This window comes from Schistocerca piceifrons, chromosome 4 (assembly GCF_021461385.2).
Source record: "Schistocerca piceifrons isolate TAMUIC-IGC-003096 chromosome 4, iqSchPice1.1, whole genome shotgun sequence".
Taxonomy (NCBI): Eukaryota; Metazoa; Arthropoda; class Insecta; order Orthoptera; family Acrididae; genus Schistocerca; species Schistocerca piceifrons.
The window spans coordinates 458,635,671-458,653,583 of record NC_060141.1 but is presented as its reverse complement, the minus strand read 5'-3'; positions in this window follow the sequence as shown (position 1 = coordinate 458,653,583).

Sequence of the window (17,913 nt, the reverse complement as noted above, 5' to 3'; positions counted from 1 at the left end):
GATATAATGGGAATTAGTGAAGTTCAGTGGCAGGAGGAACAAGACTTCTGGTCACAGTGAATACAGGGTTATAAATACAAAATCAAATAGGGGTAATGCAGGAGTAGGTTTCACAGTGAACAAGAAAGTAGGAATGTGGGTAAGCTACTACAAACAGCATAGTGAACTCATTAATGTGGCCAAGATAGATACGAAGCCCACAACTACTACAGTAGTACAAGTTTATATGCCAACTAGCTCTGCAGATGATGAAGAAACTGATGAAATGTATGATGAGATAAAAGAAATTATTCAGGTAGTGAAAGGAGACAAAAATTTAATAGTCATGGGTGACTGGAATTCAACAGTAGGAAAAGGAAGAGAAGGAAGCATAGTAGGTGAATATGGATTAGGGCTAAGAAATGAGAGGAACCTGCCTGGTAGAATTTTGCACAGAGCATAACTTAATCATAGCTAACACTTAGTTCAAGAATTATAAAAGGAGGTTGTATACATGGAAGACTCCTGGAGATACTAGAAGGTATCAGATTTACATAATGGTAAGACAGAGATTTAGGAACCAGGTTTTAAACTGTAAGACATTTCCAGGGGCAGATGTGGCCTCTGACCACAATCTGTTGGTTATGAACTGCAGATTAAAACTGAAGAAACTGCAAAAAGGTGTGAATTTAAGGACATGGGACATGGATAAACTGACTAAACCAGAGGTTGTACTGAGTTTCAGGGAGAGCATAAGGGAACAATTGACAGGAATGGGGGAAAGAAATACAGTAGAACAACAATGGGTAGCTCTGAGGGATGAAGTAGTGAAGGCAGCAAAGGATCAAGTAGGTAAAAAGACGAGGGCTAGTAGAAATCCTTGGGTAACAGAAGAAATATTGAATTTAATTGATGAAAGCAGAAAATATAAAAATGTAGTAAATGAAGCAGGCAAAAAGGAATACAAACGTCTCAAAAATGAGATCGACAGGAAGTGCAAAATAGCTAAGCAGGGATGGCTAGAGGACAAATGTAAGGATGTAGAGGTGCATATCACTAGGGATAAGATAGATACAGGAAAATTAGACCTTCGGAGGAAAGAGAACCACTTGTATGAATATCAAGAGCTCAGATGGAATCCCAGATCTAACCAAAGAAGGGAAAGCAGAAAGGTGGAAGGAGTATATGGAGGGTCTATACAAGGGTGATGTACTTGAGGACAATATTATGGAAATGGAAGAGGATGTAGATGAAGATGAAATTCAAGATAAAACACTGCATGAAGAGCTGGACAGAGCACTGAAAAACCTCAGTCGAAACAATGCCTCGGGAGTAGACAACATTCCATTAGAACTACTGATGGCCTTGGGAGAGCCAGTCCTGACAAAACTCTACCATTTGGTGAGCAAGATGTAAGAGACAGGTGAAATACCCTCAGTCTTTGAGAAGAATACAATAATTCTAATCCCAAAGAAAGCATGTGTTGACAGATGTGAAAATTACTGAACTATCAGTTTAATAAGTCACAGCTGCAAAATACTAATGTGAATTCTTTACAGACGAATGGAAAAATGGCAGAAGCCGACCTCGGGGAAGATACGTTTGGATTCTGTAGAAATGTTGGAACATCTGAGGCAATACTGACCTTAAGACTTATTTTAGAAAAAAGATTAAGGAAAGGTAAACCTACGTTTCTAGCATTTGTAGACCTAGAGAAAGCTTTTGACAATGTTGTCTGGAATACTCTTTCAAATTCTAAAGGTGGCAGGGGTAATATACAGGGAGCTAAAGAGTATTTACAATGTGTACAGAAATCAGATGGCAGTTATGAGTCGTAGCAAAGGAGTTTTGCTATTTGGGGAGCAAAATAACTGACGATGGTCGAAGTAGAGAGGATATAAATTGTAGACTGGCAATGGCAAGGAAAGCGTTTCTGAAGAAGAGAAATTTGTTAACATGGAGTATAGATTTAAGTGTCAGGAAGTCGTTTCTGAAAGTATTTGTAAGGAGTGTAGCCATGTATGGAAGTGAAACATGGACGATAAATAGTTTGGACAAGAAGAGAATAGAAGCTTTCGAAATTATGGGCAAATTTTAAACACATTCTAAATCACTCATTAGAGAAGTATGTGCCGAAGAAGTGGGTTACGGATGGAAAAGACCCATCGTGGTTTAACAGTGCAATTCGGAGAATGTTCAGGAAGCAGACAGTTGCACTCGCGGTACAAGAAAGATCGAGAGAATGAGGACAGGCAAAAGTTAGTAGAGATTCGTGCTGCTGTAAAAAGAGCGATGCGATGCGCGAAGCATACAACCACTTCCACCGTCATACCTTAGCAAAAGATCTTGCTGAAAACCCGAGGAAATTCTGGTCTTTCGTAAAATCGGTAAGCGGGTCGAAGGCTTCCGTCCAGTCACTCACTGATCAGTCTGGCCTGGCAACGGAAGACAGCAAAACGAAAGCTGAAATCTTAAATTTAGCATTTGAGAAATCTTTCACGCAGGAGATTCATACAAACATACCGCCGTTTGAGTCTCGTACAGATTCCCGTATGGAGGACATAGTGATAGACATCCCTGGGGTTGGGAAGCAGCTGAATGGGCTGAAAATAAATAAATCGCCAGGTCCTGATGGGATTCCAATTCGGTTTTACAGATAGTACTCTACTGCATTGGCTCCTTACTTAGCTTGCATGTATTGTGAATTCCTTGCCAAACGTAAAGTCCCGAGCGACTGGAAAAAAGCACAGGTGGCGCCTGTATGTAAGAAGGGTAGAACAACAGATCCTCAAAATTACAGACTAATATCCTTAACATCGGTTTGTTGCAGGATTCTCGAACATATTCTGAGTTCGAATATCATGAATTTCCTTCAGACAGAAGTTGCTGTCCATGCATCAGCACGGCTTTAGAAAGCATTGCTCCTGCGAACCATGGATGAAGGGTATCAGACGGATGCCGTATTCCTTGACTTTCGGAAAGCATTTGACTCAGTGCCCTACTGCAGACTCCTACCTAAGGTACAAGCATATGGGATTGGTTCCCAAGTACGTGAGTGGCTCGAAGACTTCTTAAGTAATAGAACCGAGTACGTTGTCCTCGATGGTGACTGTTCATCGGAGGTGAGGGTATCATCTGGAGTGCCCCAGGGAAGTGTGGTAGGTCCTCTGTTGTTTTCTATCTACATAAATGATCTTTTGGATAGGGTGGATAGCAATATGCGGCTGTTTGCTGATGATGCTGTGGTGTATGGGAAGGTGTCGTCGTTGAGTGACTGTAGGATGATACGTGAGGACTTGGACAGGATTTGTGCTTGGTTTAAAGAATGGCAGCTAACTATAAGTATAGATAAATGTAAATTAACGCAGATGAATAAGAAAAAGAATCCTGTAATGTTTGAATACTCCATTAGTAGTGTAGCACTTGACACAGTCATGTCAATTAAATATTTGGGCGTAACATTGCGGAGCGATATGAAGTGGGACAAGCATGTAATGGCAGTTGTGGGGAAGGCGGATAGTAGTCTTCGTTTCATTGGTAGCATTTTGGGAAGATGTGGTTCATCTGTAAAGGAGACCGCTTATAAAACACTAATATGACCTATTCTTGAGTACTGCTCGAGTGTTTGGGATCCCTATCGGGTCGGATTGAGGGAGGACATAGAAACAATTCAGAGGTGGGCTGCTAGATTTGTTACTGGTAGGTTCGATACTCACATGGGAGTCTCTAGAGGAAAGGAGGCATTCTTTTCGTGAATCGCTGCTGAGAAAATTTAGAGAATCAGCATTTGAGGCAGACTGCAGTACAATTTTTCTGCCGCCAACTTATATTTCGCGGAAAGACCACAAAGATAAGAGAAATTAGGGCTCGTACAGAGGCATATAGGCAGTCATTTTTCCCTAGTTCTGTTTGGGAGTGGAACAGGGAGAGAAGATGCTAGTTGTGGTATGAGGTACCCTCCTCCACGCCCCGTATAGTGGATAGTAGAGTATTTACGTAGATGTAGAAATGTGGTGCTACAGAAGAACGCTGAAGATTAGATGGATAGATCACATAACTAATGAGGAGGTATTGAACAGATTTGGGGAGAAGAGTAGCTTGTGGCTCAACTTGACGAGAAGGGACCAGTTGGTAGGACATGTTCTAAAGCATCAAGGGATCACAAATTTAGTATTAGAGGGCAGCGTGGAGGGTAAAAATTGTAGAGGGAGACCGAGAGATGAATACCCTAAGCAGATTCAGAAGGATGTAGGTTGCAGTAATTACTGGGAGATGAAGAAGCTTGCACAGGATAGAGTAGCATGGAGAGCTGCATCAAACCAGTCTCAGGACTGAAGACAACATCATCAGGGTATAAATGTGAAGTGATTGAAACAAAATATAATGGAAGAGTATGTGACATAGATCAAAATTATATGATCACTTCTTGATACTGGATTACTGCAGAGCGATACACTGAAAGTGTTGCCCTTGTCAAGTGTGCATACTGTTCCATTTCACTGTGTTTTTTAACCACTTTATAGAAACTCCACATTTGAATTTACAAGTATGGGAAGACCATACAACAAAGCAGTTTCAATTTTGGGAAATATGCCTCTTTAGCACTGCATGTGTTGTTGTAAATAAGACACGAGTCTGCTTGTCGTTATCACATAATATTTTGTTTGCACCGACTTTTGTTACAATTGATTCCGTGATATTACAGACTTTCAGGGATGATGGGAAAGGGTATATCTATCAATTTCAGGTAGGGTACTGTGGCCCAGAAATGACTATGTCAAAATTAATCAGCAAAAATCGTTCTGATACCTCTTGAGTGTGGAATACATATATAATTGCAGACTTTTACATTGGCCTCCCTCCAATCAGTGAAAGGTGGCTGACTTTAGGTCGCTCTGGAATGTTTACGGTCACTGCCAACATTAGCTACTAAGTATTGTGTGCTGTAGCAATAAGTAGCCATTGCATGACTAATGTGATTTGTCTGCAATGTTGTGCCTAGTGATTTTTAATATTTATAAATGTGGGTGAAGAGGCTTTACCGGTACCTGGTACTAGCAACTTGCCATCAAACTGCCTGTCACACATTCGCCTATTACACATTTGTTTCTTTAATAAACTATAAGTTAGCTGCATGCGAGGAGGAGAAGAGGTTTATCCAAGCATCCAGTGCACTACTAGTTGATTGTAAGCTTCCCTCCCAACATTCCTCTGTACAGGGGCCAATGAAAAGTGTGGGATGGTTACAATTATGGCTGTTGCTAAGATTGTTAGGTGGACAATCATGATGAGCACTTAGATGTAGGGGTCGGGATAACTCCAATAATTTAATGCAGGTGGCATAGGGTGTCCTGTCCTGAGCAGTTCCTAATGTACAAAGTCGTTACTGTAGTAGACAAGTCTGTGTTTACAGATTGAAATACTAGCATCAATCAAGCCTAACCAAGTGGAGTAGTACCTGCTGATGGAGCTTGCAAACATGATTGTCATTTATGAAAGAGCAAATGGAAGCAGTAGAGAAGACGAAAGCTTACAAGAGACCAAATATCGCATAGAACATAACTAGTCACGCCATGTTTCCAACACTGTTCCATCATTTAAGTGAAGTAGGGCAATTGGTACCTTAATACAACAATGAGGACAACATACTACGTGGACTCCCAACTTAGATGATGCAGTGCTTGCTTAAGTGGATGAGGCACCTGCAGTCAGCACTCGATCAGTTGCATGTGAAATGCATACCGGTACCATCCACAGAAGCTGCATGCTTTTACACCTGCTGACTTTGGGACCTTGTCGTGTTCAGCCAATGGTTTTTGCAACACATTCAAGTAGGTCCTAACTTTTCTGTGTGTGTACTTTTCATAGATTCAACCTGTTTCGCCAACGGAATGCTAAATAGTTGGTGTATTCACATTTGTGCTAGTATGAATACCGACACTACGGATCTGAAGAGCTGTCAACACAGATTATCAGTCAACATGTGGGCAGGCACTGTTAGTGATTATGTACTAGCCTATTTCTTCTTCCTCCTTTCTTAAATGCTCCAGTGTTTATCGGAGACACACTACCCAGGTTCCTGGGACATATCCTAAGAATTACTTGTCAATGGATGATGATCAAACATGGAGTTCCGCCTAACTTTGGACTGAGGGTTCATGATGCCAGGAACACACATTCCCTGTAAAGCAGGTAGGCAGAGGTGGTTCAGTGCAGCTAATGTTACTTGAATATTGGAGTGTCTGCATATCTATTTCCCTTGGCATTGCCTCGTCTTACTGTGCTAACGGGCAACTCAGTTACAGCATAGAGTTCATCTACATCTATGTGATAACTTTGATATTCACAATAAAGTGCCTGGTAGAGGGTTCAATGAACCACCTTCAAGCTGTCTCTCTGTACCATTCCACTCCCAAATGGTACGTGTAAAAAAAAAAAAGTACTTAAATATGTGTGAGTCCTGATTTCTCTTATTTCATTGTGATGATAATTTCTCCCTGTGTAGGTGGGTGCCAACAGAATGTTTTCACAATCAAAGGAGAGAACTGGTGATTGAAATTTCATGAGAAGATCCCGTCACAACAAAAAAATGCCTTTGTTTTAATGATTGCCATTCCAATTTGCATGTCATGTCTGTGGCACTATCTCCCCTATTTCGCAATAATACAAAAAGAGCTGCCCTTTGAACTTTCTCCATGTCATATGTCAGTCCCACTTGTTGCGGATCCCACACCGCACAGCAATACTCTGGAATAGGGCGGAGAAGTGTGGTGTAAGCAGCACCTTTAGTAGACCTGTTGCACCTTCTAAGTGTTCTGCCAATGAATTTTGGTTTGAATCTACCCACAACATTATCTATGTAATTGTTCAATTTAGATTATTTGTAATTGTAATCCCTAAGTATTTAGTTGAATTTACAGCCTTCAGGTTTGTGTGCCTTATCATGTAATCGAAATTTAGTGGATTTCTTTGAGTACTTATGTGAATAACTTCACACTTTTCTTTGTTGAGGGTCAGTTGCCACTTTTTGCACCATGCCGATATCTAAATCTTTTGCAATTCATTTTGGTCATCTGATGACTTTACAAGATGATAAATGACAGCATATGTGCAAACAATCTAAGAGGGCTACTCAGATTGTCTCCTATGTCATTAATATAGATCAGGAACAATAGAGGGCCTATAACACTTCCTTGGGGAACACCGGATATTACTTCTGTTTCACTCGATGACTTTCTAACTATTACTACGAATTGTGACCTTACCGACAGGAAATCACAAATCCAGTCGCACAACTGAGGCGATATTCCATAGGCACGCAGTTTGGTTAGAAGACATTTGTGAGGAACGGTGTCAAAAGCCTTCTGGAAATCTAAAAATATGGAATCAATTTGACATCCCCTGTCGATAGCACTTACTACTTCATGAGTATAAAGAGCTAGTTGTTTCACAAGAACGATATTTTCTGAATCCGTGCTGTGTGTCAGTAAATCGTTTTCTTTGAGGTAATTCATGTTGTTTGAACACACTATATGTTCCAAAACCCTTTTGCAAAATGACGTTCAGCGGATTACTCATATTTCTCTTTTTGGTTATTGGTGTGACTTTAGCATTTTTCTGTCTTTAGGTACGAATCTTTCTATGAGCGAGCGGTTGTATATAATTTCTAAATATGGAGCTATTTTATCAGCATACTCTGAAAGGAACCTGACTGGTACACAATCTAGACTGGAGGCCTTGCCTGTATTAAGTGATATAAGCTGCTTTGCTACACCAAGGATATCTATTTCTGTTTTTCTCATCGTGGCAGTTGTTCTTGATTGGAATTCAGGAATACTTACTTCGTCTTCTTTAGTGCAGGAGTTCCGGAAAACCGTGTTCAATAACTCTGCTTTTGTGGTACTGTCATCAGTGACTTCATTGTTATCGCACAGTGAAGGTATTGATTGCATCTTGCCATTGGTGTGCTTTATGTATGACCAGAATCTCTTTGGGTTTTCCGCCAGATTCCAAGATAGAGCTTTGTTGTGGAAATTATTATAAGCATCTTGCATGAAGTACGCACTATCTTTCGAATTTCTGCAAGACTTACATTGGACGAACTCGGGAACACACGTCTAAAATTGTAACATGTCAGTATAGTGCCAGTCTTGGGGGATTTTGTGTTCTTTTAAATTTGGCGTGTTTTTCTCATTGCTTCTGCAACAGCGATCTGACCCGTTTTGTGTCATGGGTAATCAGTACCATCACTGATTAATTTACATGGTACATATATCTCATTTGTTATCGATACTATCTCTCTGAAACCATTCCATATCTTTTTTATGCTTACATGATCAGATAGAAATGATTGGAGACTGTCTCTTAAAAAGGCATTTAAATTGATGTACTTTGTGTTTCTTTTTGATGGTTCAGCGTGTTACGGTTTTCAGCCTAGCAGCAGCTGCCTTGTGGTCACTAATCTCTGTAACCGTCATGATACTCCGTGTTTGTCCAGGATTATTTGTTGCTAAGAGGTCAAGTATGCTTTCGCAACTATTTGTGCTTCGAGTGGGCTCATCTACTAATTGTTTAAAATAATTTTCTGAGAAAGCATTCAGTACAATTTTGGATGACATTTTATGCCTGCCAACAACTGTAAACATATTATTTTTTCCAGCATATCGAGGGTAGATTGAAGTCATCACTGAGTATAATTGCATGAGTGGAGTACCTATTTGAAATGTGATTCAAGTTTTCTTTGAACTGTTCAGCAACTATATCCTCGGAGTCAGGAGTCGGTAAAACGATCCAATTAATAGTTTAGTCAGATTGTCAAGTACAACCTCTATCCATACTATTTCTTAGGAACTATCTACATCAATTTCACGACAAGGTAAACTAATTCTGACAGCAATAAATACTCCACCAACCATATTTAATCTATCCTTTCTGAACAATATTAGGTCGTTTGAAAAAATTTCAGCTGAACTTATTTCCAGGCTTTAGCCAGCTTTCTGTATCTATAACTATTTGAGCTTAAGTGATTTCTATTAGGGCTTGGAGCTCAGGTTCTTTCCCAACAAAGCTATGACAATTTACAACTGCAATACTGATTGTTTCTGCAACTACCTTACTGTGTTTTTCCTGCCCCGTTTTAGACGGGTGCCCTTTCTGTGGTTGCCTGAGACCCTCTAACCTGAAAAATTGCCCAGTCCCTTCCACAGAGACCCCCGCTACCCGTGTAGCTGCTTTGTGTATGTTGTGGTCTCCTGACGTACTATTGAGCATAAACCAGAAACCCACCACTCAATGGTGCAAGTCAAGGAATATGCAGCCTACACGGTCACACAATCACCTGAGCCTCTGATTCAGACCCTCCACTCAGCTCTGCACCAAAGGACCACAGTCGGTTCTATCGACGATGCTGCAGATGGTGAGCTCTGCCTTAATCTCACAAACAAGACACAGTCCTTACCATTTCTGCTAGCTGCCCAGAACCAGAGAGAATCTCCTCCAATCCAAAGCGACATGTCATTGGTACCCACATGAGTCACTACCTGCAGTTGGCTGCGCCCTATACTCTTCATGGCATCTGGAAGCACCATTTCCACATCCAGAATGACCCCCCACTATTTACACACAGTGCACACTGGCTTCTTTCCCCTCCTTGGCAGCCTTGTTTCTAAGGGCCCCCATTACACGTCTAACGTTGGAGCTCCCAACTACCAGCAAACACGCCCTCTGTGAATGCCCAGATCCTGTGGCCTAAGAAGCTTCCTTTGGAACAGGATGACGATTGCATCTGGCTCAGAGACATCGTTGGCCTCAAATAACGCCCGAAACCTTTTTGTCAAACGAACCTGGGAGGCTCTAGGATCGGCCCCTTGGAAAGTCTTTTGCTGCCTGCCAGACTTTGGAATGATCTCCCACTCGACCATGGGCGAGGGGTCAACCTCAGTGCAGGCAGTATCCGGAGTGGCCACTGCAGTGGACCAATTGGGGACACGTGGGACATACTCGACGTCCCTCGTATCCCCACGTCCAACCCCCCACAGTGATGCCCCTTGGCAGCAGCCTCAAGCTGCGTGACAGAAGCCAACACCGCCTGGAGCTGTGAGCAAAGGGTCACTAACTCAGCTAGCATCTGCACACAGCAATCGCAGTTTCTATCCATTTCTGAAGCCACTCCTGTTTGAAGCTCGTAGAAATATGTAACAAACTAACGGTGTATCGGCTTAGCAGCAGGAACTCAAGGTGCTCTGTCACTGACGGTCTAACCGACCTAAGCTGTTCTAACCAAAACAAAAAAAAGTCTGTATGATAGGGGGGTTGATACAAGGGTCGATGACAATGGTGGTACTGTACTCTACACTGTTATTAAAATGAAAGGTTCTGCCTAGTAATCACTCAAATGTGCAAGAAATTACAAATATAAACTAGTAACTACACAGATAACTGAAAATAAGTCGCCCCTGTTTGAAGTTCGTAAAAATATGTAACAAATGAACAGTGTACTCGCCTTATTTTCAGCGGAACTCGAGGTGCTCTCACACTGATGGTCTAACAGACACTATTCACACTACCTATTATTGACCATACTGCACACAGAGCCTCATTTTTAAAAATTGCATTTCTGTTAAACTACTTGCAAGACTAGGTTTTGCTAAATACACTTTTGTCTTGAATTGGGGTAAGGAATTGTATGCCGACCTCCAAGTGCGGCATTTTTTGTATACCCTGTATATCACCACCTTCATGCTGGTCACAAAAGGAAGAAATGCATTTCTACTGAGCTGGAGATCATGGCGATTGATTTTTTTGAAAATAATTTTTGTGGCACAATCACTTTTATTTCTAACAAAGTTGTCAGTTTCAGCTGGTATCACATGGTTTCCATGAAAGTAAAAGTGAAATATATTTAAATATTTTATCTATTGGAAACAGAAATATGCTATGGACTACAAAATGTTGTTACACAATGCTGTCTTGAACAATATTGTTTGATAACTAAATTGGCACTGACCAAAAACAAGTCAGTAATTGCTTTTTTCTACTAATTCCACAACCCTCATGAGCAGTGAGAAGTTTTTTTGGGTGCGCTCTACACTGAGCGCAGCTAATCATAGCAACATATTGCTACCAAAAATCATTCACAATAGGTGTGACTGCTGCTACTACACAAAAATGTATCCATGGGATTCTGTTAATATTCCAAAGATTGTAATTTGTGTGGTCGATGTGACCTATCGACACCACATATCAATCAGTTTTTACACACACAGGTCATAAATAAATGCAAAACTGTGTTTGCACACTATCATCGAATAGACATATAGTAATCACAATTGGAATTGTTCAATATTATATCTTTTATTGCTTGATATCATTGATGTGGTAATGGAATGTTTGTTGGTTATGTTACCCAATTTTCAACTGACTAGTTTATTGTGCTGTAGTTGAAACAAGCATGAGGACTGCACCATATATTCACAAAGGAACTTCATGAAAAAGTACTTTCCTTCTTTTCACTTTAAATGATACTGTTATGTACTGAAGATGCACAAGCATACGTTAAAACTTGAATGAAGTGGTCAAGATGATCCTTGTCATTCTTTTCCTTCGTTTTCATCCATGTCACTTATTTTATTAGTGAAATAATGACTTTTTCTAATTTCTGTCTCCTCTTTATGATGTATCAGGATTTGCCAAATACTTATTTTGTTCAACATTTCATTTGATATACATAGAAAAGTGGAAGGAGTCAGTTTGACCTCACCAAAATTTCTCTTCTGAATATATGTAAATTATTCAGCAATGAAATTGCAACAGTCTGCAGTCATGCAGAGCAGTTGCTGCTCGTTGTTGCAGCTTGGCATGTGTACATTCAGTCTACTACAGTTGACATCATGTCAGTCAGATAACAGTCATCTGTGAAACACTATTTCGAACATGTATTGTCAGTGTGGACTTCCTGATGAAGTGTTATACCTCTTAGAGAATTCCGAAGCTGGATCAGAAATTGACTTCACTGACGCAGATGATTATGTACCTGAGACAAGTGAAGATGAAGATATTGTGAACAAGGAGAGATTAGTGGAAGAGGATTCATATGCTGATATAAGTCACCACTCATCACATCTTTCATCACAGCAGACACAGTTGGGTCTACAAAGATGGCTGCTAGGGATGGAACCATGTGAGAGTTTGCCAATTCACTCAGTTAATGTCCAACAAACCACACACATCTGGTCTCAGATACTGCCTGTTGATGTAATGACAAAGTATGTATATGTAATGCTTTCCCATGCCTCAGCAGATAGGAAACGTATAGAGCAAGTCAATCACTTGGAAATACATCATTCCGCATCTCATGGAGCCATAGGTAAACTAAGCAAGGACTGTGACAACAATGTATTTAGGTCTCTCAAATTGCTAAGAAACTCAAAGAAAAGAAAACTTCAGTAGATGGTACTTTTAAAAAATGTCATGGAAACCCTGATGAACTAAGGAAGCCCAATGCTGAAATACACTTCACCACCATCCTACACCATAGTAGCAACACAGACTGCACCAGGACTGTATAGTAAGGAAAGAAGAATAAAAATGTCATTCTTCTGAGTACACTGCATGCTGAAGTAGCTATAAGCAGGCAAGCAAGGAAGAAACCTGAAACCATAACATTTTACAATGCAACAAATATGGAATGAATGTGGTTGATCAAATGATCCTTAAATATACTATGAAGGTTGGACGTAGATGGCCAGTGCATGTCTTCTACAATGTTTGACATGGTGGCAATAAATGCACGGGTCATCTACAACATAGTAACAAACAAGAAAATGGAAAGAAAGTAGTTCATACTTCAGCTGGCATAAAAAGTCAAGGGAACGAAAGAGTGGGAATATCAAGCAGAGGAAGAGAATGCAGGACTGAAATCACCTAGAAAGTGGAGGAAGTGCCAAATCGTCCTTTGCAAAGGTAACAAGACCAGCAAAAACTGTATAAGGTGCCACAAGGCCATGTGTCGAAAACGTATGTGTAAAACAGAAATTGCATATGCTAGGTGCATCTAGTAGATAAGTGACTTGAATGAAAAGTAATAAGACTGTGTGTAAAACACATGCGAGAGTAATGTGGACCAAATATACTAAATGTGTATAGAAGGTTGTACAAATAGCTAATAAATGAAAACCTACAGTTTAGGAAACTTTTAGCATTAGCAGGAAAAAAATCTGTAAGATATTTTGACGGTGAAATAAAATTATTCATTATTGTGTTGAGTAATTGTTGTGATTACTGGAAAAAAGGTATGGATTAACAAACACTAAAAGTACTTGTTTAAGTCAAGTATGAAAATATTGTATGTGGGATCACAATGACCCCTTCCCTCCATTTAAGAAATGTCAGAAACTCTGCTGGTCAAAAACATTTCAAAGGAGTGTTTCATAATATCAAATCATTTTATTACTATCTTAAGTGAAACATTTCAAATACAAAAGCACATCACTGATCATGCAGAGGTAAGAAAGAAAGCAACTTTCATTAGTGGTATACAAAATGATAAAAACACTGAATATAAGGCTTTGATAGCTAGCTGCAGAAAGAAAAGTGAAAGTGGTAGAAACAGAAGGGTAAGTGACAAAATAGATACTTTTTGACTTTTAATGTAATTGGGTGTTCCACTTACTACTATTTACATTTCTATTGACTTCAATTGTGTGTCAATGACACAAAGTTAGATAAATTAGTAATAATACAGACATTTGAGCAGAGAATACTATTTGGAAAGAGACACTTCGCAGTAGCAAAACATGAGAGTAAGAAGGGAGAGGGGAGTAAAATTTGAGTCAGATAAAAACAGTAAAGAAGTTGTTACATTGGGGCATGGGCAGGGATTGGTACTGTATTTCCAATTATATTGTTCACTTGAACATGTACTGCACTACCTTAGGATACTCACAAAATGTGGCCTCATGTAAAATGAATCTTCCACACTCAGTGCTGTTTGTGAGAGAGGTGTGCCAGCCATTGGATGCACAGAAGAAGATATATATTTATTTTTTAGTGTTGCTGTTATAATGTCATTAATTTTGCAGGAGATAGTTTTTATCTCAGGTCATAAAAAGAATCCTGTAAAATGGTTTATCAGTTAATGGCCTTTGTTTTAAGTGTTTTTCCATTTCAAGTTTCCCTTCTTGCTTTCCATAAAGCTTCTAAAATACTTCTAAGGAGATGATTGTGAGATGCAGCTATTGACAGTGTCACACCAGTTTTAGGTTCTTGTATGACGAGCAGACTAATAACAGACAAGTCCAGAATGTGGGTAAAACCACCTCTTAAGATATTTGATCATTTTCTGAATAGATTCTGTCAAACTTAGTATAACAAACTTATAGGTGATTGTTGTGTGACCATTGCACACACTCACAAATGAGTGTTGAAATAAACAAATTCTGTATTGAAAAATGACTGACAATTCAAAATTAACAAAATACCAGGCCCTGGCATATTTCCTGTTACATGTTACATTGAACACTGTGGTATTAGTCCCTTTTCTAGCTCATACTTACTGAAAATCTCTTATACAGCAAATAATTATATGTCTGGGAAATAGACCAGGTCACTCCTGTTTATAAAAAACAAAAACCACTCACGAAAAGTGCAACATCACTTTTCATACCTGTACATGATATCTCACAAGCAGCAGATGCAGATAGATTCTCTATTCCTTCCAAAAGGTGTTCAGCACTGCACCATATTGTTAACTGATAAACAAGATACAATTAAACTAAGTATTTAGCTGAAATAATTTTTTACTGTCAAAACCCAGCATCTTATACTGGAGAGCAAACAGTGAACAGAAAAATGAAATAACATAGATTGTGCCCAAAGGAAGCATAATGGAACTGCAAACATACATAAAAAGTTTTATTAGATAGGATCATCAGCACTGTAAGATTGCTGATGACGCTGTTGTCTACAGGAAAGTATTGTCAATGGAAAATTGTAAAGAAATGCAGAATAATATAGATACTATTTACACATGGTGTACTGGATGACAGCTCTCTCTAAATGTAGATGCATAAAAAGTAATATAAAAAAAGAGAAAGAACCCAATAGCATCTGATCAAAAGATCACTAATGAACTTCTTGAGCATGTCATATCTTTTAAATATCTGAGTGTTCAGCTGAGTTTGCATTCCATTCTTGCACAGTATTTTGACCATTGACACGTGTTTCTTCTTCAATTGCTGCAAGTTAGCAATGGCGGCAGAAGACTTCTAGCATAAGAACTGACCCTCAGTCTGCCAATGGCCTTTTCCACGAGGGCTGATGAGTGGACAGAGGTTCAGGGCACTCTCTTGTCCTTGGGGTGGGAAACTGCCACTAAAGGTTGAAGAATCAGCAATGATCAACAGCATGAGGATGCAGAAGACAATACATTAAAGACACATAACGTGTATTCACAGGAAATTTAGCTTGTAACTGAAAAAGTGTCATGATGATCTCTCCATTGGCAAAAGATTCTGGAATAGTCTCCCATTCAGATCTCCAGAAGGGGGCCTGCCAACAGGGAGGTGATAATGAGAAAAAGGTTCAGTAACCAACAAAAAGATAACTTCGTATGAGTCACGGTGTGGAATGTCAGAAGCTTGAATGTGGTAGAGAAGTTAGAAAATCTGAAAGGGAAATGCAAAGGCTCAATCTAGATATAGGAGGGTCAATGAAGTGAAATGGAATGAAGATAAAGATTTCTGGACAGATGAGCATAGGGTAATATCAACAGCATCAGAACATGGTATAATGGTAGTAGTATTCATTATGAATAGAAAGATTAGGCAGAGAGAGTGTTACTGTGAATAGTTCAGTGATTTGATTGTTCTTATCCGAATCAAGAGCAAACCAACACCAACAGCGATATTTCAGCTATACATGCCGACATCACGTGCTGAAGATGAAGAACTAGAGAAAGTATATGAGGATATTGAGAGTGTAATACAGTATGTAAAGGGAGATGAAAATCTAATAGTCTTGGGGGACTGGAATGCAATTGTAGGGGAAGGAATAGAAGAAAAGGTTAGAGGAAATTACAGGCTTGGAACAAGGAATGTGAGAGGAGAAAGACTAATTGAGTTATGTAATAAATTTCAGGTAGTAACAGTGAATCCTCTGTTCAAGAATCACAAGAGAAGGAGATGTACTTTGTCAGACAGAGATTCACATCATGGTCAGACAGAGATGCCGAAATCGGATACTGGATTGTAAGATGTACCAGATTCAGATCACAATTTAGTGGTGATGAAGAGTAGGCTGAAGTTTAAGAGATTAGTTGGGAAGAATCAATATGCAAAGAAGTGAAATATGTTAGTACTAAGGAATGACAAGATATGCTTGAAGTTCTCTAAGGCTACAGATACATCAATAAAGAATAGCTCAGTAGGCAGTACAGTTGAAGAGGAATGGACAGCTCTTAAAAGGGCAGTCACAGAAATTGAAAATAAAAACATAGGTACAAAAAAGATAACTGCGAAGAAACCAAGGGTAACGGAAGAAACACTTTCGTTGATCAATAAAAGAAGGAAGTACAAAAATGTTCAGAGGAATTCAGGAATACAAAAATAAAAGTCACTGAGGAATGAAACAAATAGGAAGTGCAGGGAAGATAAGACAAAATGGCTGCATGAAAAATATGAAGAAGTTGAAAAACAAATGATTGTCAGAAGGACTGACTCGGCATATAGGAAAGTCAAAATAACATTCGGTGAAGTTAAAAGCAAGGTGTAACATTAAGACTGTAATGAGAATTCCATCATTAAATGCAGGGAGAGAGTGGATAGGTGGAAAGATTACATTGAAGGCCCATATGAGAAGAAATATTGGTCTGTTGTGGTAAAAGAAGAGACAGAAGTCGATTTATAAAAGATGGGGGACTTAGTATTAGAATCAGAATTTAAGAGAGCTTTGGAGAAGTTAAGATCAAATAAGGCAGGAGGGATAGATAACATCCCACCAGAATTTCTAAAATCATTGGGGGAAGTGGTAACAAAATGACTAGTCATGTTGGTGTGTAGAAAGTATGGGTCTGGCGACGTACCATGTAACTTTCGGAGAAATATCATCCACACAATTCCAATGTCTGCAAGAGCTGGCAAGTGCAAGAATGATCACACAATCAGCTTAACAGCTCATGCAGCCAAGTTGCTTACAAGAATAATATACAGGAGAACTGAAAAGAAAATTGAGGATGTGTTAGATAATGATCAGTTTGGCTTTAGGGAAGGTAAAGGCACCAGAGAGGCAATTCCGATGTTGTGGTTAATAATGAAAGCAAGACTAAAGAAAAGCAAGACACATTCATAGGATTTGTCGACCTGGAAAAAGTGGTCAACAATGTAAAATGATGCAAGATGTTTGAAATTCTGAGCAAAATAGGGATAAGCTATAGTGGGAGACGGGTAAGATACAATATGTACAAGAGTCAAGAGGGAATAACGAGAGTGGATGACCAAGAACGAAGTGCTCAAATTAAACATCGAAGAAGCAATGATGAAAATAAAAGGTTCAGGAGTGGAATTAAAATTCAAGGTGAAAAATATCAATAGTATGGTTCACTGATGACATTGCTATCCTGAGTGAAACTGAAGAATTACGTGATGTGCTGAATGGAATGAACATTCTAATGAGTACAGAATGTGGACTAAGAGTAAACTGAAGAACGACAAAAGTAATGAAAACCAAGAAACTTAACATCAGGATTGAGGGTCACAAAGTAGAATGAAGTTAAGAAATTCTGGTAGCGAGGCAGCAAAATAACTAATGACAGATGCAGTAAGGAGGACAGCAAAAGCAGACTAGCACTGACAGAAAAGGCATTCCTGGCCAAGAGAAGTCTACTACTATCAACCATTGGCCTTACTTTGAGGAAGGAATTTCTGAGAATTTACATTTGGG